The following is a 25524-nucleotide window of genomic DNA, read 5'->3' on the forward strand; positions in this document are numbered from 1 at the left end:
CTGTTCTGATATCAGACATTAAGTGTGGTGGATACAGATTTACCTTACAGGTAATTAATTTCATTTCAGTAACATGAAGTTGCTGTTTGGATGACTTTAGCCACACAAGCATAATGCAGCCCTTTTTGAGATTCCAGCTGTGCCAAGTGCTGCACACAGCAGGTGTACTGACATGCATGTGATTTGTTCATGCTTATTGTTCTCAACTGATATTTCTCAGCTCAACCTAGAGATTAAGACTGAAATCAAGAGAGTCATAAATGAGGGACACTTCCAAGAATAGATTTGAAGCATAGTTGGAGATCACCCATATAGCCAAGAAAGAAATTTAATTATCCAGGTCACAGGTCTGTAGAGAAATTTCTTTCTGTATATGGTTTTATTTAATCTTAAAATACAGTTAATTAAAGCCTATTCAATAGAGAGTTGTCTGATATGAGCTATTTCCTAGATTTTTGGAATCAATGATAATTGTCTTGAAGTTGCTTAAAAAGAAGGAAGAAAACTAATCTTCCATCAGTTGATTTGAAAATTTACAGTGAAGAAAAGGACAAATACTGTGTGCAAGGATCTGGAATACTGGTTAAATGTGTTGTAATACATCAACTAACAGAAAGGTACTGTGGAAAATGGCTTCTGTGAGCATCAAGAGAGGTCAACATCACAGAAATGTTCTATTCTCATAGTTTTATGTTGACATTTTTAGACAGGGGAAAATAGTTGCAATTGTCCCTTCATGTTAATGGAACTAAACTCTTAAAACTATTTATCCTTAAAAAAAGACATTGCTTTTTTGTCTAGAACAATTACATATCTAGACGATTTTCCTATACATCTTCCTTTATATATTTAGCGTTTTGTAAAAATAGTATCAGAACTATATTTTTAAACCAAATTTATTCAAAAAAGTGCAACATTTCAGAAGACAACACATACTCAGAGCTATATTTTGTTCCAAGTCCAAAGCATACATTTCAATGGACTGTAGAGAGATTCTGTGGTAATATGTGGATTTCCATGCTTAACATTTAAAAACAAATTATGTCAAACACCAAACCAATATCTCATCAACATGAAAACAGAGTGATTCTAATAATAAATTACAATCTTGCATAGCAATATAGAAAAGGTTACTCTTAAAAAAGAAAATAATTAGGAATTCATGTTTAAGTGTTAGTTTCTTGTCCAATTAAGATTCATCTGGTCATAGTCTTTTTTGTGCATATCAAACATGATGTTCAAACAAAAACAAAAACAAAACAAAAAAAAAAAAAAGCCAAAGTATTCATGTGGAGAGGAAATAACACCCTCATTAATGAGAATTCATCATAATTTCTATTATTCAGGCACAAAGAATACAGTAATCTAATGAGCTATCTGTGCTTGTTGTAACCTGTCTTGAAGATTAATCTTTGTTAACTACTTGTTTAATGTTATAGTTAATAATTAGCTACCCTTTAGTCCTGTACCATCCATCACTTTACCTAACCGAATCAATTCTTTTTTTAACTTATAAGAGGCTGTTTATCTTTGCCTAAGGCTACTTTGGATGAAAGATACCTGAAAGGTTATGGAGTTCTGTGAGAGTTTATTCTGCATGCAGACCACAAATCAATAGTTCTTTATCAGTTTCTATGTTTATTACTTTCCACAATAAAAAAGAAAATTTTATTGCCGTTTGCTTCATCATAAATGGCAACCATATAACTTCATATCCTGTTGACTCATAAACATCTTCATACATTCTTCAGTGGAAACAGGACTAGTGAATTAGCATAACCTATTGTGCACAACAAATATTTTCTGAAAACTGTAATGGTTGGCTTCTAATTGCTTTTATTTTGGCAGAGAATTTCCCCTATTTTGGCTGTCTAGGGTCTAACAAAGATTTAGAGACAAAATATTTAATACTGGTATTTAAGAATGAAATTCTGTTGCTTGTAAGACCTTGGTTGGAGGAGGTCCATATAGCATTGGCTTTTCTGCCTAGAACTGTGTTCCAGTATTTGACATCTTGCTGATTTGTGAATTATCATTTATGTTTATATTGTATAATTTTTTACCTAGTAGTGGGTTGTGTGGGAATAATTGTAGTAAAACTAAAAAGATAAAATGATAAATAAATAGAGAAAAATAATGTCAGAAGTTAGTCTTTTATTTTCACTAAAATCATCAAATTAATAGTTACAGTTCCCACTGTGGTGATATCTCAATCCCTTGGCACATATGTTGCATTCTGGTTTTCAGCACACGATATTAGCTTTTATGCTTTAATACACTTCTACAAAGCAGCTGAGTTAAAATTGCTTGGGGGAATATAATTTTAAATATGCTGTCTTTTGTGTGCATAACATCACAGACATAATGCCCCATTAATGTATTTTTCCCCATTTAATTCCATAAAGAATTTATTATACTCCTCCTGATGTGCTGCAGAACACACTATAAAACAATTAGCTGGATTTTTAGCTAGTGAGAATGTTATAGCCCAGGTGAAATCTTGAAGCTACAATTGTTTGAGCAGCTGAGAATGTCCTGGTAGGATTAGCATGGATGGGTTACAACACATTATCATCAAGACATTGCAAGGTCTTTACCTTGCAATAGACCTTCCCTGAAGTTTGAATGTTAATTCTAGTCCCTTGGGAAAGAACAGCTGCCTGATCTTGTGTTCCATTTCATGGGTGTAAATCAGAAAGGACTACCTGAATTCAGTGAAGTTATTCAAGTGTGAAAAGCAGTGTAATATCCTTATCAGATCTGAAAGATATGGTCTAAGGTGACCTAAAATAAGCTTGTAATGAAATAAAAGCATTTAAAAAGTACTTTTATTTGGTGCATAAATAAAAAAAAATTAAATAAGCACCTTTTACATTGTCTTCAGAGACATTCTTGGTGTAGTGAAAGCTGATAAGGTATATTTTTTTTTATTCTTGACTTATAAATCAGAGGCTGATTAAAGGAGCTTTAGAAATTATGTGGAACAAAGACTACTGTTAACGATAAATATTTATTGAGCTATTTATTCTTTGACTTAGTATCTTTTTTAACATCCATCACCTACTCAATTTTAAAACTAATCATTGCCAACTGGAGTAAAATTATTTCAGAAATTGATATAAAATGCTGCTGTCTGGTTTTCAAGATATTGCAGTACAAGGCAATTTTGCAAAGTGTGAAGCAATGGTCCAGAAAGGTACTCTGATTTCTGCTTCTTTATGACACATAGTGCATCTTCCCTGGCCTGGGCTGTAACCATAGGTGGTGAGAGGGTTTAGCCAATTTGTGGGAAATCTGGCTGGCCAAATGTGTCATCATCTCTGCTGCTCTAGGAAAGGAAGCCATTAATTCACTTCAGGGAAATGAGCAGCTTGTGGAAACAGCTGTCAAGAGAATGGAAGGGGCATTTGGAACCCAGATTTCCAGCTATAGCTGTGAACCTGAGCTATTTGACAATTTTATTTGCTGCCTAGTTTCCTGTGGCTGATGACAGAGCTGAAGCCACTTATCCATTTCTCTATTTCCAAGAATATAAGAATAAAATCCAGCTGTGGTGAAAGCAAGCATAACTCAGGAAATCTTTAAAGTGACTGTGCACGTGGAGAGGTCCTGAGATATGTGACCTGCACAAAAGAGTAGATGACATTCACCCATTTTCCTTCAGTTTCTGTGGGGACTTCCACAAGATGAGAACAAAGCCCAGCAGAAATAATTTTTTGTTCTTGTTTAACTGAATCACATGGCTGTAATTTATTCCCACAAGAAAGAAATTCAGTTTGAGTTATGATTATGTTGTTTTGTGGTCTAACATACAATTTCCATCAGATTGACACAATAAAACTAAAAAAGAAGTTTCCTTAATACCCTTATTTATACATTGAACCTTCAGTGTGCAATATTTTATCCAAGCCAAATTTTCCCTTTCACTTAAAAAAACCTTTTTTTTTGCTTAGTAAATTACTTAATACTTTCTACAATGTAAAGCTTTATTAAATGTTTCAAGAGTTTTAAATACTGTTCTTTATATTTCTGGAGAACCATAGTATCACACAAGTTTAATTCAATATAAACCACAAAAGATCCTTTTCAGGTAGGACAGATCATAACTCCACACTGTCATTAATGAGTAAGGAAACATCAGATCTTAATTTTTTTCAGTGTAAAAGCTGTTACAATTTTTAATAAAGGACACATTTCTTCCCCTCTTACACAATAATTCCTCATTGTTATTGGGAAGTTTGGCAAAAGTTTTTATTGTATAAGATTAAGGACAGATAAAATATTCAGTGATATCAAAGGAAATGTTGCTGCATTTTACTCATATTGGTATCATTTGCAACCAAAATTGCTTTTTTAGGTTGTGAGCAGTCTACATTTGAATATACCAGTGTGTGTATTAATTGAAGGATAATTGATTTATAAAGGCATTGCGTAAAAATAGAGATTTGCATTTGTTTTTTCCATTATTTTAACTGTAGTGTAAATTGGATGGAATCATGACCAGATCTAAAAACCTTTATGAAAATGTTGATGCTGACAACATCCCATTGAATTCCACTTTGATGAATCTCTACTGATGAGCTGCATAAGTATTCAGCCACCATGTTTCCTACCTTTAAAAATCACAGAAAGTATAGTAAATATTGTCACCTACTTTTCTAAGAATGAGAGTAAAGTAATGTACCCTCATTGTGCAGCAAGTGCAGCTGACTCAGGGGCTGAGGGCAGCAGTGACCAAGCCTCCATTTCATGATGATCCCACTATCTGTCACTGCAAGTGAGCACTCTCACCACCAGATAAACCTTGCTTTATAGGTTTAGTGTGTCTTTCATTAATTCATGTGCATGTTTCTGTTTCTCACACAGACAGGCTTCATCCATCAGAACTGTGTTCTGTTAGAGACATATTAAAACCTACTGTCCTAAGTATCCCAGAGGAAATGTACATGTTGATATGCAAGGAAGCCATGGCATTCTTTGTGCCTTTTCCTGATATACAGTCCATTTTTGAGTTTGGAAATGGTAGCCTGCAAAGGTAAGACCCACAGCACAACCTTCAGAGAAAGCACCTTGTTTTCTTTGGTCACACAAGGCTCTGAAAGTTATCATTACCATAATTTTTTCATCTAGGGAAATTTAATTAATTCTAAGACTTTTTTTAAATCTAACTTTTCACCAGCTCACAACTTTCCAAGACTATATCTGGGCATTTTATGACCTGACATGTTTATTTCTAAATGAATCGACTTTGCTCTAGTGACTTGAGATAGGTACATTCACTTAAATTACCAATTTATAAATTCACAATTTATCAATTATCAACTAGAGAAATAAAAGCCAGTTTTTAATTCAAAAGGGTAATAAGACATAGCACCAAATAGTTTAGGAGAATATTCCTCTTATCTGAAACACTTGGTTTTAATTTGGCCCCTTACAATTGAGATAAACTGACAGATACAAAAGAGTTTACCTGTAGTTTAATAACAGGGAGTCAACAAACACTAAGGTGTTTTGAGGAGAGATTGAGCATCTTGCCCATAAATTAGAAGTGGCTATTGTTTCATGTCTCTAGCTGGTTTCATAAGCGGGACAAAAGGGTTTCATTTCAGCAAACAGTTAAAAGATTGTCATTCACCTAGATCTTGTCAACCTCTATGCTCTGTAACCAAGTTATTAAAGGTGAGATTTCTTCTGACCTAAATTCACTCACTTAAAAATAACTTTGAACCATTTAGCTCAGCCATTTGTAACACCATGGAGATACTTCCTCACTTATGCCTTTGCTTGAAGTTCAAAACTACTTTTTTCTTGTTTTCTTTTTTCTTCTTAAACTTGAGTTGCTAATCATAGCTTTGTATTAAAGGCTCTGTTGGTAAGTTTTATTCATAGGAATCAAAATTGCCAAACAGGATTTTAAAGAGAGAATAAGTTTATTCTTATTTATTTTGAGAGATTGTGAGGGTAGGACTACCTGAGTCAAAAGATGCAATTTTCTAAAAGAGAATTTTTTGTTTTCTACTCCTATGAACACAGTACTTGTAAATAACAACTTTGAATAAAACAGTACCATGTAATCAAAATCCAAGCTTTTACCTCCCCAGAGCCTCGATAGGGCAGATGTGAGAAAAAGAAAGATCAGATGGATTTCATCTGTGATAAGCTGCTTGAAAATAGTGAAAACAGTGAAAATAGTGAAAATAGTGAAACTAGCTTCAGTTAGTTCTGCATTCAGGATTGCATGATGAATCAGAATGTTTAAGAACTAGGTAACAGGGCACAACTGGGGACATACCTTTTCATATGTGGGACTTCTGGCTGCTTTATTATGTGAAGTTCAGGTTAGCTACTCTATAGGGCTTGATACACAACTGAAATTCCTGTCTGATGTTTTTGGGTAACACCAAATTCCTTATGCCTCCTTTTGTCCTCATGTTGAAAAGCCAGTCACGTTTGTGGGTTGCCTGTGATACAATACTTATAAGAAGATTATTACTTTTCTTATTTCTTATTCTCTCTAGGTATTGTTTATTATTTCTTGTTTACACTGTATACTGAATAGGAACAAAAGATGCTTCTTCAGATTGTCACTCTCGTTTAAATTTTCCACTCTTCCCCTCAGCACACCCTCCGTGATTATGAATACATTGCATCAACTGAACTGAGGTGCAATGATGCAGCAGAGGTGTACGAATATATTTTGAGTGATAAATGATGGTACAAATGCCATTACAAACCAGCACTGCTGTTATGCTTACTTTACTACATCTTAAATTGTTGTTTTTCCTCTTCTTCTTCTTTTTTTTTTTTTTTTTAATCTAATCACTCTACTCCCCTACTTTGGCAGAGGGAAACATGTTGCATATTAAAAGATGTTGTCTTTCATTTATCTTCTCACCTTTCATGCTCAGCATCTTGTGAATTTGCAAACTGGAAAGAAGAGAGGCTTTGTGTTGTATTTGCTGTCCTTGAGCAGTCAGTTGTGATTTCTGCCATCAAAATGTGCACTGATGTTTATGCCAACAAATTGACTGTGCAGTATCATTAGATTAATTGGATGACACTTCATACTTGTTTAAGACATTATAAATCCCAGAACGCTTTTCTGTTTAATTTAGCTTCATTTTTTTTCCAAATGAAATGATCTAATTTTACATATATCTCCTTTCATTTTCCTCATTTCCCCTCTTCCATTACTATCTCATCTCCTTATATTCATTACTAATTTCATATCCAAGTTTTGCAATATCCATCTTTTCATGGCAACACTTAAACAGATTTAACTCACATTTTAAACTTTCTTGTAGTGTGCTCATTTTCAACTTAATACCATAAAATTTATATGTTGCACTTTTCAGACTGTTGTCCACCCAGAAGTCCAGCTATTTTATGTGACTCTTTATTACCCAGGATACCAAATAATAACCAGGATACAAAATAATAACCAAACATCAAACAATGGTCCATGCAAACATCATGAGGCTCATACAAACCAATTTTGAACAATATTATGTTCATTTTATGAATAGAACAGTGATAGTATCCTCAGTTTCTGATCAACAGCCTGCTGGATGTTACTGTTATCATGTGAAATTTTCTATTTTTTTCAGACTTCTGATTACTATTAATTGTTCCTTCCTAGACTGCAAAAAAAAATTTGTGTTCATAGCACATGTTATAATTGTGGAATTCTCTTGGTCAAAGTGTGCATATTTAGTCCATTGATCTGAATTTTGGGTTCTTCAGCAAGGCTGCTATATCCCCTAAAACCATCTTCAGCTAACACTAAGTACCAAAGTTCAATCTCCAAAAATATTTGCAAGTTAGTTTTCACAAAAATGTTGCACCATTCCAGATTCAGAACTTCAGAGATCACAGGTTACTAGTCAGTTGAAAAGATGGCTTGAAGAGAAATTGACCAAATATTTTCCAAAATTACCTAATTATTTTTTCCTAGCTGAAGGCTCTCTCTACTTCTCTAAAAAGAAAATATGTTTCAGTTTCTATTTTAACATGTCTTGCATATTATTTGTATATCATTTCAAGAATATGGAAAATCTTTGGGAAAAGCTGAGTATTGTTATAGCTTTCTAGATAAAAATCATGAAGTCTTCATGTACCTCTTCTTTTAGCTCCTCTTCTGAAAAATGGGAGGCTTGAAAGTGCATTTCACATCCCCTAGAGAACCATCCATTTCTTTAAGTCTAAGATTTTGGTAAAAAATTAGTTCATAGTGTTACAGAGATGAAAGAATAATATTTTTTTTCTGGTAGTAGTTTTTACCAGAGGCTAAACAAATCCTGTGTGAATTTCAAACTGTTCCTCAGATCTGTAAGTTGAATTATTTTTAAAATCTTGTTTTTCTTTCTTTTTCTCTTTTCTCTCTTATACAATATTTTGCATCATAGGCAGAGTTATTAACTCAATCTGTTATTAAGGATGACTGACATTTTCTATTATAACACCTTGTTTTCAAAGGCCTGTAGTTTTGACAAAGCATAACCACAGGGGATAAAAATTTACTCACCAAACCACTGCAAAAGTTGATTTCCTGCTTGCTTGCTTAAACAAAATCAATTCTTCCATTTCCTAACAATAGGACAGACAGAAATATTGTTTTCATATATTACAAAAACTATTTTAAACATTTTTGAAGAAGGTCTAACATCTTAATTTGAAATAAAAGAACTAAAAATTATAGGAACTGGTTTTCTGGGAGAAAAGAAGTGATACATCATCTTTATAAATGTCTTCTAAGTTGGATGCCATCTGCAAAATTTGATGAAGAATTGATAAATTGCTTCTTTATTGTGCTCAGTAAAAATGTTTTTGTTTATTTTTAAATTTTGGATAAATGTTCAGCTCACCTAAATTGAAAATCTTCCTAAACTGAACCACACAGAGCACAGATAGTGCTGAAGTAATGCACTGTGAGTTGGATGAGCCTATAGAAAACATAAATATCTAAGAATGAAACAGCTTTCTTAGAGGGAAAAGACATTTACACTTCTCCTTGCCCCCCATGCCCTCAGCCTTTCCCTCTTCCACTTTCTCCATTGCTTTAAATGAAAGAGGAATTTTGCTGTTTTGAGACTCAGAGTTTTGCAGAGAAATGCAACACAAATATCATCCACTTTTTGCTTCAGCTAATTTTTTAGGCAAAAAGTCCATTCAGTTCCTCTGTCCAATGAATAACATCCACCTCCTGCAGTTGGTTCCCATATTTTCTCCCATCTACCTTGCCAGGAGTCCTGGAGCTCCCTTTTCTTCCACTGACCACAAATCAGAAAAGTAGTGGAGAGAAAAGGAAGGCAGAGAAATGGAGGTTTGTGGTGAGATTTATCTCTGTCCCAGGAATGTATGCTCACCTAGAACTGAATAGAGAGTGAGCAATAACAGGAATAGCAATTCACTGGCAGTAAGAGAACTTCACCCTGAGATGGGAGATCTAACCAGGCAGCTACATCTACAGTTTTGAAGGATACAGTGAAAGCATAGGCTCAAGCATTCTTTATAAAGGTCCTAGTTGATAAATTGTTTGCTCAGTCCCTGGTATGGGCTTTGCCTAAGGTAGCATTCACTCCCTGGACAATCCCCAGGGAATTTCCATCGGCCACAGTGCATCCCTTTGTGCTGTGTTAGTGACCAAGGGAGGTTATCTATGAGGCTGCAAGATGCATTTTTATTTTGCTGAAAGACTGATGTTAGGAAAGGGTGTTAAATACTGACAAAGATGGGCCCAGCCTGGCCATCATAGTAGAAAATGCCATACTTAGTGACAAAGCCAATTAGAAAGTTCCTGGAATCCTTTTCTGTGCCACTCATTTGCTCTTATTCTCCATTTTAGTGTCCCCTTCACTGTACTTGTAGAGTTGTCTGTGAATTCATGCTGTAAACTGTTCCATTGAGACAGTCTGTGTCAAATGTGAGAGGATTCAGTCTAAGGTATTATTTTCCTTCTTTGCCACTCAGCTTTGGACAGACATTGCTCTTTCATTTGTATTCAACTGCCTTATGTTTTGGTTCAAATGAGGTATTCCTTCTTGTGCAGCAGGACTACAGGTTACTGAGGAGCATCACAGCAGAGTGACTGCATCTCCATGGGAGACAGGATTTGTGATGTCCTTAGGTATCTGAATGGTGAATATTAAGTGTTATTAGGTGTTATTGAGAAAGACAATGTTTCAAATGTTATCTTTTTTAAAGAAATGGTGAATTAAATTAAGACATTAAATCAAAGATAAAACCACTTGAATATCAGCAGAGATACAGTTTTGTAATTGGTAGATGGAAATATTTTCCATTAGGCTGAACTGATTGGGAATTCAAGAAGTCCAAAGATACAGACAGGGCACCTACAGTTATTTAAGAAATTCTGTCTCTTTGAAAAATAATTAAATATATTATACACTTGCATTGCACATTCTTCCTGCCTAAAAGATATGGGGCACTTTATAGCTCTTTCATGTGCAAATTACACAAAATAGATTATAGAGAAAGAACATGGACTTGGCCTTATCACAAACTGACAGAACAAGAAAGTGGCAACCATAAATTTTGAAGTCAAGTGTTACTTTTGTAGCTACCTGAAAAGTAGCTAACAAATTCAATATTAATCAGCCACCAGCAGAATATCCCAGGTTGTTTGCAGGTGAGGGAAAATCAACCACCCCCCTTTAAACATTTCCTAAACACACCTTCTGTAGCACTTTTTACAAAGAAATTCTCCACATTCTGCTGGACAACAAATGTTTTTGAGCATCAGGACAGGATCATCTTGCTCCTGTGGAGACATCAGTACACCCTGGTCTGAACAGCAGGGAGCTGAACACTTATTTATTCAATTCTTTCCATTTAGTGCTTTTGAATAATGGGATTTTTTGTAAAAGCTTGTGTCACAGCCCCATCAAGCTTTTTACTGTGTGCCGACCCTTTGACAGAGCCAGAACAGAAGAATGCAAATGTAATAATAATAATAATAAATACAAAACCTCTTTGAAATAAAATGTGAAATGGCTGGCTATGCACACAGAAATTACTGAAGAGGTAGTTCCCTACTTTGCTGCATTAAATGTTCCCTGTATCCTATTCCTGACACAGGAAACTATTGTAGGAACAATAGTTCCTAACATTTGTTTCTTAACAAATGTCACAATCTGACATACACAATATATTTTGACATTAGAATCATTTGGTTTGGAGATCCAAAACTACCCCTTGACAGTTTTGCCAGCACTCCAGCATTACATTGTCTTTCTCTTTATGTGGTTACATGATATGCAATGATGTTATTTTAGCTTTTAAATCCTTAAAAAATGTATTATTAAAAGACATTGTCATACAAAAAGTTTGAGCATAAGGCTATATAACATAACATGTCACTTTTTAAAGCCATAATGCAATCTTAGTCCAATTAACCTCCTCATATACTGTTCTGATATATCACTCTAGTTGTTTAGTAATCAAGAATTTGTAAAAATAATAATAATAAAAAAATCCAACCAGACATCAAAATATACTTTTTGGATAAACCACACTATTCATTAGCTCTATCCTGTTACTTTATAAGAAGAAGTTTAGGTAAATAGCTGCCTAAAAAAATGTTATGTTTGGAATAGTATTTTGGAAGAGACTTTTATGTAACAGTAAGTAAATGTGAAATTATCTCCTGGCATTCACCAGATATGTACTCTGGCAGTAAATCAGCTCTTCTGACATAATGTTTGTGATGACACAGAACTCAGATATGTGCCAGTATCAGGCAACACTACACTGAACTTCAACATTTACTCAACTGAAGAAAGAGAGCATAAGCTATGAATAAAATACTGCACTTTTAATGTTATTTTTTTTTTTAAATTTTTATTTTTTTATTCTGTAGTCTTGTATCTTTCAAGGAATGTAATTTTTTTCTTTCTCTTCTATGAATATTGTTTCACTTGCACCTCCTGCTTGAGCCAGTGGGCTTCATAAGGTTATTCCTCAATGGCAGCTTTGAACACATCTGGTCAAGAGTGCTGTCCCTCAGCAGCTTCAGCTCTGCAGGGGGATCAGCCTTAGCCTGGCTGCCTTACTCAGCTCAGGTGTGAGATGCCCTGCTGGGCAAAGGCTCCTGTTTCCAGGGGCATTCACTAATGCTACTCTGCAAGAAAGAATTCTTTGCAACTGCACTGGCAGTGGGTGTCTGAAGATCCAGAAGGGTTTGTGTGGTTTTTACACTCCACTCCAAATGCCTGGCCTGATGTTATCATGCAGGAAATGTGAATACCCAGTAGGATCAGAGTCCACATAAGAGAACTGTAAACCCCATTGTCAGGAAAAGGGAAATGCTCAGCCGAATGCTGGCTTCACTGTTGTCTCTAAGTGCTTATTTAAAAGAAAGTCATCAGGACTAGAAAACTGATGAGATCTACAAATATAGTATTAATATGAGTTTTTTGGTCAAAATTAACCTGGTGCTTCTTGCCATAGCATTTCAATTGATGTTTTAACAAACTGCTATTTTAAGTTTGGTGGGTATAACGTGGAACACACTAAAGACATGTTAATTTTCTTGCACCATACTTTTGACACACATTTCCCTCAATATCTTTTATAGTATTGGTAAATTCAGTGGAAAACATAGTAAGGTATTTATCTTCCAAGAACCAGAGGCAAATTATCCTCAGAATTACAGGCAGTTAACTTTCTGTCTCCACCCTGATGTGTGAACTTTATTTGTTTTAGATCCCATTTCATGTAGTGTCACTTGATCACAACCCAGCCTGTTGGGTTGTATGGTACTACTGTGAAATGTGTTTTTAACTTCAAGGCTGAAGAGGGTATTGCCCTAGACAGAGCTAATATGCAGTAACATTAGAATGATACTCAAGGAAAAGAAGTAATTGTGAAACACTATAGAAAAAACCCTATATTTCTTAAGAAATCTGTGTATAAAACAAAATAATTCACTAAAAGAATTGCACAATGTCATTCAAAGTATCTTCCTAATCTGATACTCTTCTAGGTAAAAGTCTGGCCTCTGCTATTTAGATTTAATTTCACAGAACTGCAGAATGGTTGAGGATGGCAGGGACCTTTGGAGACCTGTCTGCTCCAAATCCCTGCTCAAAGCAAGGTCAGCCAGAACACATTGCTAAGGGCTATATCAATTTATTGATATTTCCAGAAGCAAAGTCTCCATGGCTGCTTTGGGCAACCTGTCCCATCTTCAAAGTAAAAACTGTTTTTGGGTTTTATTGAAATAGAATTTCTTGGTTTTTTTTCTTCAGCCCATTACCTCCTGTCCTTTCTCTGAGTACCACTGGGAAGAGTCAGGCTCTGTCCTCTCTTCACTCACACTTCAGGCATTTATATACATTAATTAAGTGCACCCAGAGTCTTCACCAGGCTATAAAGTCCCAAGTCTCTCAGCTTTTTCTCAGAAGAAAGATGCTTCAGACCCTTAAGTACCTTGGTGGCCGTTCTCTGGACTCTCTCCAGTATCTCTCTGTTACTCCTGTACTGGAAGCCTGGAGCTGATCCCAGCACTCCACAGGCAGCCTCACCAGTGCAGAGCAGAAAGGAAGCATCTCTCCTCTGGACCTGTTGGCAATACTTTTCCTCACACAGCCCACGATGCTGTTGGTCTCTCTTGCTTCCAAGGTGCATTGCTGGCTCACAGTCAGCTCTTGGCAGCTCTCAAACCCAAAGCCAGCTAATTGTACAGAAGTTTTTGGAATTAAATATCATCTGAATGGGTCACTTGAACTTGTCTTTCCTTCATCTTTTTTTAGGCAGACATCCCAGATATGTACCAAATTAGTAATTTTTGTAGAAGTTGTAGTGGCTTCACAAGGAGAACCTGCAATTTGTTTCAGAGAACTATCTGTGATCTGGCATTAGAGCATACTGAATCATGTAAATTGGACATTAGAAAGCCAGGTTCCTAACTGTGAAATAAATTTCTTGACTTGCAGGGCCATAAAAAAAATTAGTGTCTAATTTCTTTTCCTAATTGGAAAAGTCTGCATTTCAACTACCTTTTGAATGAAGATGTATTCTGAACATGTGTTTTGATAAATTGTGTTTCTTTGAGAACTAAGGAGTTCAGTGAAATCAAGGATTTTACAGCTGCACATAAATGCAAAAGAAAAATAGGTGCTACATATTTTTTGAGAACTAAACGTCTAGATCTTTTAGAAATAGAAGTCAGAGATCTACAGTGGAAAATTCAGTATGCTTTGATTACCTAAAAATGAGTCACTCACTCAAATATTCTAAAACAGAACTAATAAAAAACTATTTGTGAAAAATAAAGATTGTGTAAAAGACTTCCACATTTATTTGATAATTTAAAAAATAATTTAATGCTGCTAGTTGTGATTCCTTCCCTTTTGTTTGAACTAAGCTCTGTTTGTGTTGATTCTGAGAGAAAACTGGTGTTCAAGTGCAGACAGGTGTGTTTTGGTGATTTATTTCATACTGCCTCTTCTCTTTGGATTTGAAACAAGTAATAATGAATTCCTTCCAATTCCATTGTAAGCTTAGGCCAGGGCTTTCTGTTCCACAGCCTACTCATCACACATAATGGTATGGGGCAATTATATGATATAGCTTGTTGCCCATAAGGAACAAAAGGGACAATACTGACTTTTTGGTTTGATTCTCAGGCTACATTTAAATTGTATACAAAGAAATTTCCTCCTGGTCTGATTCTTAATGAGCATAATAGCTTCTGGAATTCATGCCAGAGTGCTTAAAGGTGGTAAATTTGATTGCATTATAAGTATCTCCCTGGAATGCTTTTGCCCCTGCTACTTAAGTATGCTTCTAATTTCACAGAAAATAAAGCTTGTGATTAGTGCTTTGGGGTATTCCTGAGCTGTGTTCCATTATTATATTCCAGTGATATACTTGCATAGCATGTAAAACCCAGAGAATTTAGGAAATGTGGTGTTAAAAATTCAAATTAATAAGGCAAGGTTCGTGATCTATTAAGATTTCCTCTCACCCTGTTCTACTTTGTAATATTGTAGGGCATCAAGAACATGAGGGCATGACAACATTTTCAATCTTCACATTGTTCATGCAGGCACCCTTGGAAGGTTCCTTTCATATGGAAGACTCATGGTGAGACTGCACTGTGAATTCCTCTACTGCCCTTCTCTGAATTTGCCTGTAGGGAAGCCTTGTTCTGAACAAAATGTACAGAGGTTAGGGGCAGGCTGGGGATTCCAGGAATCCCACACTTTATGCTTACAGGCACTTGTGTCGCTGTTAGCCATGCTGGCCTTGCAGTCCCCAGAGATGTGCATGTAACAAGGTTCTGAGCTGCCTCATCTCATCTTTTGACAGCTGAATATGCAAGGAGGACTTCTGATGCCTTCAGAGAATTCCAACTTTTGTCATGCCTGTGAGGCCAGCATCTGTTGCTATGACACTGCACTACAGTCAGCCTTGCAGCCAGCTCAGTAGCTTCATGTCTCGCTACATAAATAGAATGAAATCATTCTTGCTGAAAAATGTTTTCCTGTCCAGCTTAAATTGGACATTCTTTCTCTCCTGTGGAGAGTTCTTTGTTTTACTTCCTCATCTTGAAGGAGAGATCTTAAGAGATTCTAAGCACACAAAATAGATCTTCTTAAGTCCATGTTCCTTGAATGCCATTTTCTATCCTTCTATGTCTGTCTATGATACCACTTGGTATTTTAAAAGAAACAACAGTCTAGGGTTAAATCCTCTGTGTTCTCCATTCTGTCCTCTGGGATTCCTTAGGTATGTATTTAATTGCATACCAAACCTGCTGCACCAGCTCTGTACAGTCTAAATCCTTCTCCAGATCTTTTGATCACTTGATCTGTCTAATGATTCCATAGCTAATTCAAATAATTTTACTAATTTTAATTTCATTAATCTTAATTTTATCTTTAACCCTAGATATTTGGTTGCTTAGAAGGACATACTGAGTTATCCAAGCAGCAGCAGATATTATTCACCACTCAAGAGTTACAAAGGATTTCAGTGATTTGGACTTGCATGCCAGCCATTGACAAGGGAGAGAAGAAGGAAAGAATATGACTGCAAACAATCATGCCCCAGAAATCTAGTGAATAACAAGTCAATTTGTCAAATGCTTTTTTTAAACTGTTGTTTTTTGTTTTTGTTTTTTTTTTTTTACCTTATAGTTCTTAAAGAACTTACTTTTCTATGCAAGCCTTATACACTCCTTGTGTGTGTAATCTGAGTGTAGCCTACTTCAGGCACAAATGGAGGGGCAAGGCTTGAAGGGAGTTGTCAGGGGGACTGATAAAGACAGATCAAGAAAACATCCTTAATAAAGAAATATCTTTTTATGCAGACATATTTTTTCAAACGTTCTAAACATACTTATCATTTGTCACAACATTTCAAGCTTGCTAAGTAGTGAGTAAAATTCACAGCAGTTCCAACACTCCTGTCTGTTTGACTGATTTCTACTCCAGTTCCTGAATGGCAATTTCTTGAGCTGTCAGACATAGGTTGTGTGTCAGCTGCAAGGAATGTGGTCCTCCATATTCCTTACAATGACTGGATGCATGTTACAGCTTGATGGAACATGAGAAGGAATTTGATCAAAACACTTTATATAGAAAGGGACACTACAAAAGACCTACTAAGTCACAAAAGCACTTGAAGAAGGTTTCACAGGGACTTGACAGATTAAAAGCTGACAGCACAGCTGTCACAGTCTTAGTAGAAATCCAGCATAATCTCATTACTAACAAAGTGTGAGAGACACACAGGAACAGCAATGAAAACACATGAACAGTCATGAAAAGAAATTCAGAATACAATGGAAGTACCATTTGTGTGCTCCTGTATGCAAAGGCCACAGACAAACCCAGTACAGGAGAGAAAGGTAGTAGAATATAAAAAATGAATGAGCTAATGAAACTCAGAATTCAGTCTTTTTTAAAAGCTTTTTGAAACAGATTTTTGCACTAAATCTATATCTACAAGGGAGTTTGTGTCATAATACATTGTATCAAAATCATGAGAAATTTCAAGATGAAAATCCCAAATGGCAAGATAGCTGAATTTGAAATGTTCTCATGTTTTAAAAGATTTTCACTCCTGCCTGTCCAGCTCAGGCTCAAAGTAAATGATTTTTTAACTTCTCAGGAAGGTATAGGTGGTATTCTTAAACCCCTACAAATATTTGACAAAAAGAAGGATGTCTTATATATGTTCATGGATGATGTAAGGCTGTAAATCCTGACTACTTAATATGAAACCAACTCTCTAATTGTGTAAGGATACTTTGTATTTTAGCTTGAAAAACAGCATTTGATATTTTAGCAATAAAATATTGTAGAATAATTCAGATTTTCATGTTTGTGGTTTTTGCATGTATAATATACCTTTGCTTCACTCACACCCATGAAACGCACTCATGATTATTAAATTTTACTTCATTTATCAATCCTTAAATCAAAATTTAAAGAAAAAATAAAAATATCTGCTAGATATTATTTGAGATAGGCATCTCTAGAAATGGTGTCTAGCTGTCTCATTTTTTCACCAATAAAACACTATAAAATTATGATCCCAAGTAAAATAATTTAATGCAAAAATTTGGAATTCAATTATGGGTTAAAGATTAAGGTCTTAGCATTTTTTTTTACTGTAAATAAATACTTTTTTTCTTTTGTGGTGCTTTAAAATGTCATTTGGATTTACACCATTATCTTATAAAACTATGACATAGGCTTTAAATAATAGAATAATAGCTTTTATTCTTCTCATAAAAAGGTGTTTCTGCTATTCCTAGAGTGACTCATTAAGCTTAACTGATCTTTTCCTTTCCCATGAATTTTTAAAAATATACTTCAGAGCTACACAGCTCCTGATGCAATAAGAGAGTTCCCTCTGATCCTGCTTAGTCCTGTCCTACTCTTTCTTTAATGCTCCCCAGGCATCATGTGTGTTTCATTGAGTAGAACCTCCTGAATAGGAACTTTTGAGTTCTTGTGTTTTTATTCTAATTACAGGGTACTTTTACTGTGCAAAGAAAAAATATGTCAAAACTATCCAGACAGCTCTTCCTTGTGCAGCTGATGGAGAGCCATGCTTTTCTAGTCCTCTGCCTCTTGGCTTTCATGGCTCAATTTTTTTGCCTAAAAAAGATGTGCAGAATCATCTGGGGCCCTTAAGATTATCTGACACAGCCCAATGAATCTAGAAACAGTGGCAAAAGGTGTGAGAATGACCCATTGAATGGACAAGAAGAATACAATAAAGCATCTGGAAATGTGGTAGATTCCAACTCTAGAGAGCTAGACTTTATTGTCTGAATTCCTTGCATCTTAAATAGAACATTATATTTTTCAGCAATGTTCACAAGATTATTATATTTATTCTTCTGGAATGAATAGATAGATTTTCTTTTTTCCCCATCAATGGACATCAGCTTCTGTGGTTCAAAGTGCCAGTCTATATTCAAGATTCAAGAGTTACTATTTCACAGCTCCTGCTCTCGTTAGTGGATGTATACAGACAATGAAGGATTACATGGATGTTTTAATCAAGCCCAGAATCCACAGGAAGGCATCTGGGAAGTGTGCACTCAGGGAATGACCAGGATGTCTGAGGAAAAGGCTAAATATTCTGAGAATGACAGTGGCCTTTGTATAATGTCAAGCCTGTACCATTACTCTCTTGCAGAACCATCCTGACTGCTTGCAAAATTTTGGGTTAAAAACTTCAATACATTGCTCTGTGACCACAGTCTCAAAAGAAGATGCCACTTTATTGTAAATTAATATTACTACTGAATGCAGATCCCCTGTTCACTTCCTGTTGGAGCCAGGTCAGAGATCTTATTATTTGTCATGAGAGATTTGAATTGTTTGTTTTATTCCATCATTGATGCATTTTTGTGGCCTTCAAGGAAGTGATCTCTCTGCTTCCAATTAATGTTTAAATAGATTTTTACTTTTCAAAGAAAAGTGAGAGGTCTGCTCTATAGTCTGCCACAAAATTATGTTAATCATCACAACGGGGGTGCATGATGTTCCATAGACCGTGCTGTGGAACACAAGTGTCATGTATGCATGTAATATCTAATTGATCAGTGCTAAATAATGGGTTAAAAGAATGTAAATTTAATATTACCTTCCCCACACTCTCCATAGAGGTTAGCATCTAAATTAATCTCCCAGAAAAAACCTCATTTGAGACTTAGAGCTACACCCATACTGTAAATGGATGGTGACCACAGAGTGAAATAGTTAACTGATCTGCTTCCTGGGCTATGCAAAAAAACAACACCAGCTCAGCCCCCCATTCAGCTGTTGTGACATTTATAGCTAGAGCTACTAAAACCCAAGAAAAGAAGAGAACGGTAATAAGAACAATGATACAAAGTAGCAGAAGAAAAGCAAGTATCTGTAAAACTTTACTGAATGTCAAAGCTATTCAGTAGCATCACCTGTAGGGCAAAAATCGAAAAAGGCATGCTCTTTATCTCCATAGCTGTAATTTCCATAATGCTCAGAAGACTTCAGGTCAATTCTAAAAATAAAATGTGCCTGCAGTAGTTAGCCAGGATTTGTGTTTAATTCAATTCACAGCAGTCACAGAGCTGGAAGACATTGGATGGGTCTGACCTCCCATGGTTAAGAATCAGGACCACTGAAAGTGTTTGGTTGAGCTGGTGACAACAGTGAGACAGGGGTCAGATCAATATAAACCTTTAGATCAAATAGCAAAGAAAAGTTTCAAAGCACCTCTTAGCAAGAATTGGCAAGTATTTTATGTGCTGACACCAACAATGCAGACCAACATGTAAAACTATGATCCATTAATCAATCTCCAGTGGTATATTGTCAAGAATTAACGGTGTGTGATAACTGCTGTACCAAAAATGACCTTGTTACTAATGCTACTGATTAGCTGATGTAATTGCCAGGACTATAGTTTATATTCTGAGCTGTTTCTGCTGTTCTGCAGAAATGTCATTGTGGGTAGATCTGAAAAGGGAACTGAATTTACAGCATGTATCAAGGATTAGCACTCAGCTGTACAAGTTTCCCTTATTCTGCACTAGCAGTATACCTAAGACTGTGCTGCTGTTATAATTTAAAACGTTATTTTAAAGTACACTGCTTTCTTTTTTATTAATTTTCAGTTACTTGCTGAATGAAAATGATAAGGGTCATCAACCTGCTAGCTTGTCTCTTACTGCAACACTATGGAATTTGCAATGGAAATGTAACAGACAATTGTAAAATGGGAAAATAATTTCTGCTAAAGCGGAACATTGAAAATTGTCCATGTCCTTTTTATGGACCTATGTTTTTTAAAACTTAAGAGTAAGCAGAAAGATAGATTGTGAAATATTCATAGTTCCTCACAGCCCATTTTATTAAAAAGACACCAGATACTGTTATATAGTGGTTTTTTTCCTTCATTTTGTGTTTTGAAATACAAGTTATATTTTTAATGAATGTATTGTATTTTTCTATTTGTTAATAATGATAGAATATTAAAATGATTTTTTAACATGAATAGAAAAGTTTCCTCCCCAGTTTTTGCATACCTTTCTTTGTTCTGTAGATTTCAGGTGAGATCTACCCTCTTGGCATGTGGAAGTGAACCATCTTACTAGGAAAGATTCAACATGATATGTGCATCATGGATATGATGCCCCTTTTAGGACACCTTAAGCTAAAGGTTGAAGTTAATCAGAGCACCAACAGCTTGAGCCAGTTTCCTAGTCAGAAACACAAACTTTTGGATACAGATTTATCAGACCAAACTTTGTTTCCAGCTGTCATGAGCCTTGCACTCTCAATTTTGCTGTTGCAGTTTTGCAGACAAAACTTACAGTATGTGTGGGTACAATTTTATTTCCTTCAGGTTTTTGAAGGTCTGCCTGCTTTTACACATTTACCTCTTAGGTCTCACCTATAGTGAAAATTTCACAGGTTTAATTTGAGTTGTTAACTTGCATGGATTTTCATAAACCAAAATACACCACTTCCAGTTAAATGTATAGATCATAATTTTGACTAATATAGAAAAGGAATTAGGTAAGCTAAAGAAAGAAAGAAAAAAGTAAAAGCCAAATCAAACTTAGGATGACTGAAATAAATTACAAGAATATTGTTTTTAGGCCAGTCTAACAATGAAGAACCTATAAACACTTAATACTATATTGAATTATTAACATATGACTTCCATTTAATTGCTCATAAGCTCGAAGTTTGGCATTCCCTCAAGTGTTTGTAAAATCAAGAACTAAGTGTTCTGAATTCAGCTCATAAATTCAAGACAGGGCTAGAGTTCAGGGCTTGAAAAATTAGCTCATCTAGCAGTAATGGAAATATATATCTGCTCCATGCTTGTTTGCTTTTCTATCTTATGTATGTGTGTATGAAATTCTCCCTTGCTACTAGTTATTTCACAGTATGAAGTGTTTTCAATTTGTCAAAATAATAAAAAAATATAAATCAGAAGAATTGCAGGTGGTGAAGAGGGTTTGGGGAGTGGGAAAAGTCAAGAAAATGACAATCAATATTTCATCATCCTATCTCTAGAGGCTTCTAAAGCACAGTTTACAAAGTATGAGACATTTTAAGATGGAAAAATGCTGCATATAAATGACATTAAAAAGTGAGCATTTGCCAATTTCTATTAAGGGAAAAGCATAGCATATATTTTCTGCTGAATAGCTTTATGTTTTAATAATTTAATATACCCTCAGCACACAAAAATAGTGGCCACTTTTTTTTCTATTTTTGCTCCTTTACACACAGATGTAGAGAAGAAACATGAAAAAACCCCATAGTCCCTGAAAGACTCAGTGGAATATTTGATATCAAAATGGGGCTTGCATTTTTCTGAAGCCAGGCTGTAGAACCAACACACACCTACTCATCCCAAAAAGCCTGGTCTCATGAAAGGTGTCCCTGCCCATGGCAGGAGGGTTGGAATGAAATGGTCTTTAAGGTCCCTTCCAACCCAAACCATTCTATGGTTCTGTGATTTTTGCCTCTAGGAAAGCTACAGTGAGTGGGTGCCCTGGAGTGAGGTGAAGCAGAGAGGACAAAGGACAGAGTAAGATAGTCTGTGATCCTCTGGTGCTGCTGTGACAGGTTTATTTTATACTCAGCACATAAAAAAGGGTATAAGTGCATTTAGGACAACCTAAGCATGACTTTTTTATATTCATAGGTGAACACTGCCAGTGCTGCCTTCCCTGTGGTAGTAGGAGTGTGTGGATAATGCAGAAGGACACAATTTTCTTGCATTTAACTAACTAGCTGCAAATTGCCTCTTCACTAAGGAGAGTTGTAGCTGACTAATTGTTGGCATCTTCTGTCTATGTCTTTTAAAGTAAATATGGTGCCAGAGTTTTCTGCCTTTTATTTCAGCTAGCACAGTCTGGCCACATACATACTAATGAAATATATTAGATCTCAGGCCAGGGCAATCACATCCAAACTTCTTACTGGGAATGGTATCTATCCTATGCTGTTAAAACATAGCCAGAAATACTTTGGGAGATGTGGCCTTGACTGGAATTCTAAAAACCTAGAACTGCAGGTAGTTATATTCTGTTACTTCAAATACATCTGTGCCTTGTTTAGTTTTTTAGTGCACATGCAATTTTAGAAGGAATTCCTCTCATCAATTTTGGGAATGATATTCAGCTCTAGATTAGAAAATCTAAATTAATTTGTTGGAGTATAAACATGCACATGATTATCTACACTCCTAATATGGACAGAAAAAAAAAATTTGTAGAGTTATTGGAGCCTATCCATCTTTTGGTGAAGAGTGATTTGGCACCAGTCATTGATCACAGACTCTGGGCAGTTGGTGCATTTTTTTGAATCATAGTGGATATAGGAAATTCACACAAGTATACTAAATATGAAAGGAGCCCATGGAGTGCTCCGGCCTCTCTGGAACAGCAGCTGGAGGCCAAAAGGGGTGCTCTGGAGAGGATGGGGTAAACCAGCATTTGGAAACTTATAATTGTTTCAGGATTTATAAAGAAAACCTTGAATAATCTTACCATTACTACCTGCTGGGCAACTTCAATTGGAATGATCTACAAGTAAATAAGACCACAAATCTGTCCATATATTTGAACCTTACTACTATATTGAAAACAAGATGTGCTTTAATAATTTTGCTGGTAAGAAGTGAAATTTGTAATGATTCTGCTTCCATTCTAATATATACAAAGATAAGTTGGTGATATGCAGGAAATGATGAAAAAAGTGGTCCTGGACATGTACAATGATAAGAATTAATTTCTAACTTTTTAACAATAGGATCAGCTTTCACTGTGTTACTTGCAAAGAAATCCTCTGTTATCTTCTCAGGAAGATCTGAGCTTCTCTCATTGCCTTTCACAAAGCCATGAAAGGCAGACTTCTGAGTGGTGTGGCTATGACTGCTGAGCTGATTAAATTCTGTTCTCATTATGCCTTTTGGACAGACTCACTGCTGAATTCAAATTACAGAAGGGCTATTTGGATGTAAATAATATTTTTTCCTGTATTGTTTGGGTTCTGAACTGCATACAGGTGTTGAGACTTTGGCAGAGGTGTCCTCCATGGGAAGAGTCCAGGGGTGCTGTCCCATGCTGGGTACAGCTGGTTCCCTCTGGTTCCAGCTGACTCTGCAAGGCACCCACCACAGCACACAGCTGAGCCCACCAGAAAAGCTGGTGGCACTTCTGTGAAACAGTATCTAAGAGGGCAAAAAGGGATTGTGAGGCAGAAGAGTATTAACACAAAATTGGTGGGGAGCAGCAGAAAGGAGAGCAAGGTTAGAGGAGATGCTGCATGGAGTGAATACCCAATTCAACCTGTGGAGGAAGCAAACCAGAGCAGATTGACATTTCCTAAAGGGATAGTAACCTTTGGAGGACTCATGCAAAAGCTGAGGGGTTTTTTGAGCAGGGCTGCATTCCATGGGAAAGCTAATGCTGGTGCAGGAAGTGTGGAAGCAGTGGCAGAGAGGAACAAATATGCACTGACCTTAATCCCCCTTCCCACTCTCCCTCTGCACTGCTCAGGGCAGCAGAAAAGTCAGGAGTGAAGGAGTGAAGCTTTTTGCCAAAACCTGCTAAAAATAAATCTTCTTAGCACCACGGCAGCATTAAGAAGCTGACATTATTCATTTGGCTGGATGTGCAGGGGATAACACCACCCAGCACACGTGCTGATTGCAGAAAAAGCTCCTGTGTTTATACACTGTATTTTACATACATATTCTTTGAGTTTTCTGGAATAAACACACATAGGAAAATCAATCCCTCAACATCATTCACATATGTCCCCTCTCCTCTGTGCATGAGTTCTTCTGTCCTGGTGGTCAAACAACTCTGGTGTGACCCCAGAGTCACACCTGACCTCCTGGTGAACTGGTAAAAGTTGGTTCCATTGGGCTGGTAGCTTTCCAGTTCTTCTCACAGAAAAAAACATTATGAGGTTCCATAAGCTAGTGGTTTTTGAAGAATAACCATTGTATTAAGTCACCAGGTGCAAACAATTCTTTGTCTAGCAACAGGCTGAACCTGGAAAAGGTGGAAGGAAAGGTGCTGTTTAATGTTTGCATTTGTATTTGTTTCTCAACAACTCAGATCTTTTTTAATTGACTATACATAATTTTTCTCCAATCTGAATCTGCTTTGCCTGCAACAGTACTTAGTATGCAATTTCATGATCTTTCTCATTCTATTTTCTTCCCTTTCTCCTTTGAGGAGGAGGAGTGAGTGAGAAGCTGGGTGAGCTTTTGGCTGTTTGCAAAGTTAAGCTAGCACCATTTCAAACACAGTTGAGATTAGTATGGAATAGAATGTAATATGTAATGATTTCTAAAAAACATCTCTGAAAACTTAATATAGTTACTGAATTTCATTATGACATCATAATTTGCACTTTTAGTGTACACTGATTATGTTGCCTAAACCAGGACTAAAGCACAGGAGCAGCCACAATGAGTTTGACTTGTCACTTTGTACAAACTACTCTGGGAGGCACCTGGCTTTTCAGAAGGGCAAGTTTTCTGTATGCTCTATTTCTTATCCCAGATGTTGCATGCACATATCTTTCATATCTTGTGAATCTGAGACCACACCACATGCTAACAATTGTGGAGATATCTCTCTAGACTCTGCTAACCACACAGACATTTCTTTGAAATAACCTAGCAAAACTTTAAATATCTTAGTATGGTCACTTGTGTTTAGGTAACTATCAAACTGACTCTTGCCCTTCTTACCCAGCCTTTTGTGCTCTGGGTTTTTTCCTACCTGTTTTCTGACAAGCTTGATTGTTGTAGATGTGAAAGATATGAGGGCAGTACTTTCTTTAGCTTCGTAGTCAAATTTTTCTTGTCCAAATTAACAAGTGCTGGTTCCAAACTGAAAGTTCCATTTATTGAAATAACAGGAAAATGTGATTACAATTGGGATGAATCTGTGTTGGTTGTACACCTCAGAAAACTTATTTTCTACATTAAAATACATTCTGGCAAATTCACTCT

Source organism: Erithacus rubecula, assembly GCF_903797595.1.
Source record: "Erithacus rubecula genome assembly, chromosome: 2".
In the NCBI taxonomy this organism is placed as follows: Eukaryota; Metazoa; Chordata; class Aves; order Passeriformes; family Muscicapidae; genus Erithacus; species Erithacus rubecula.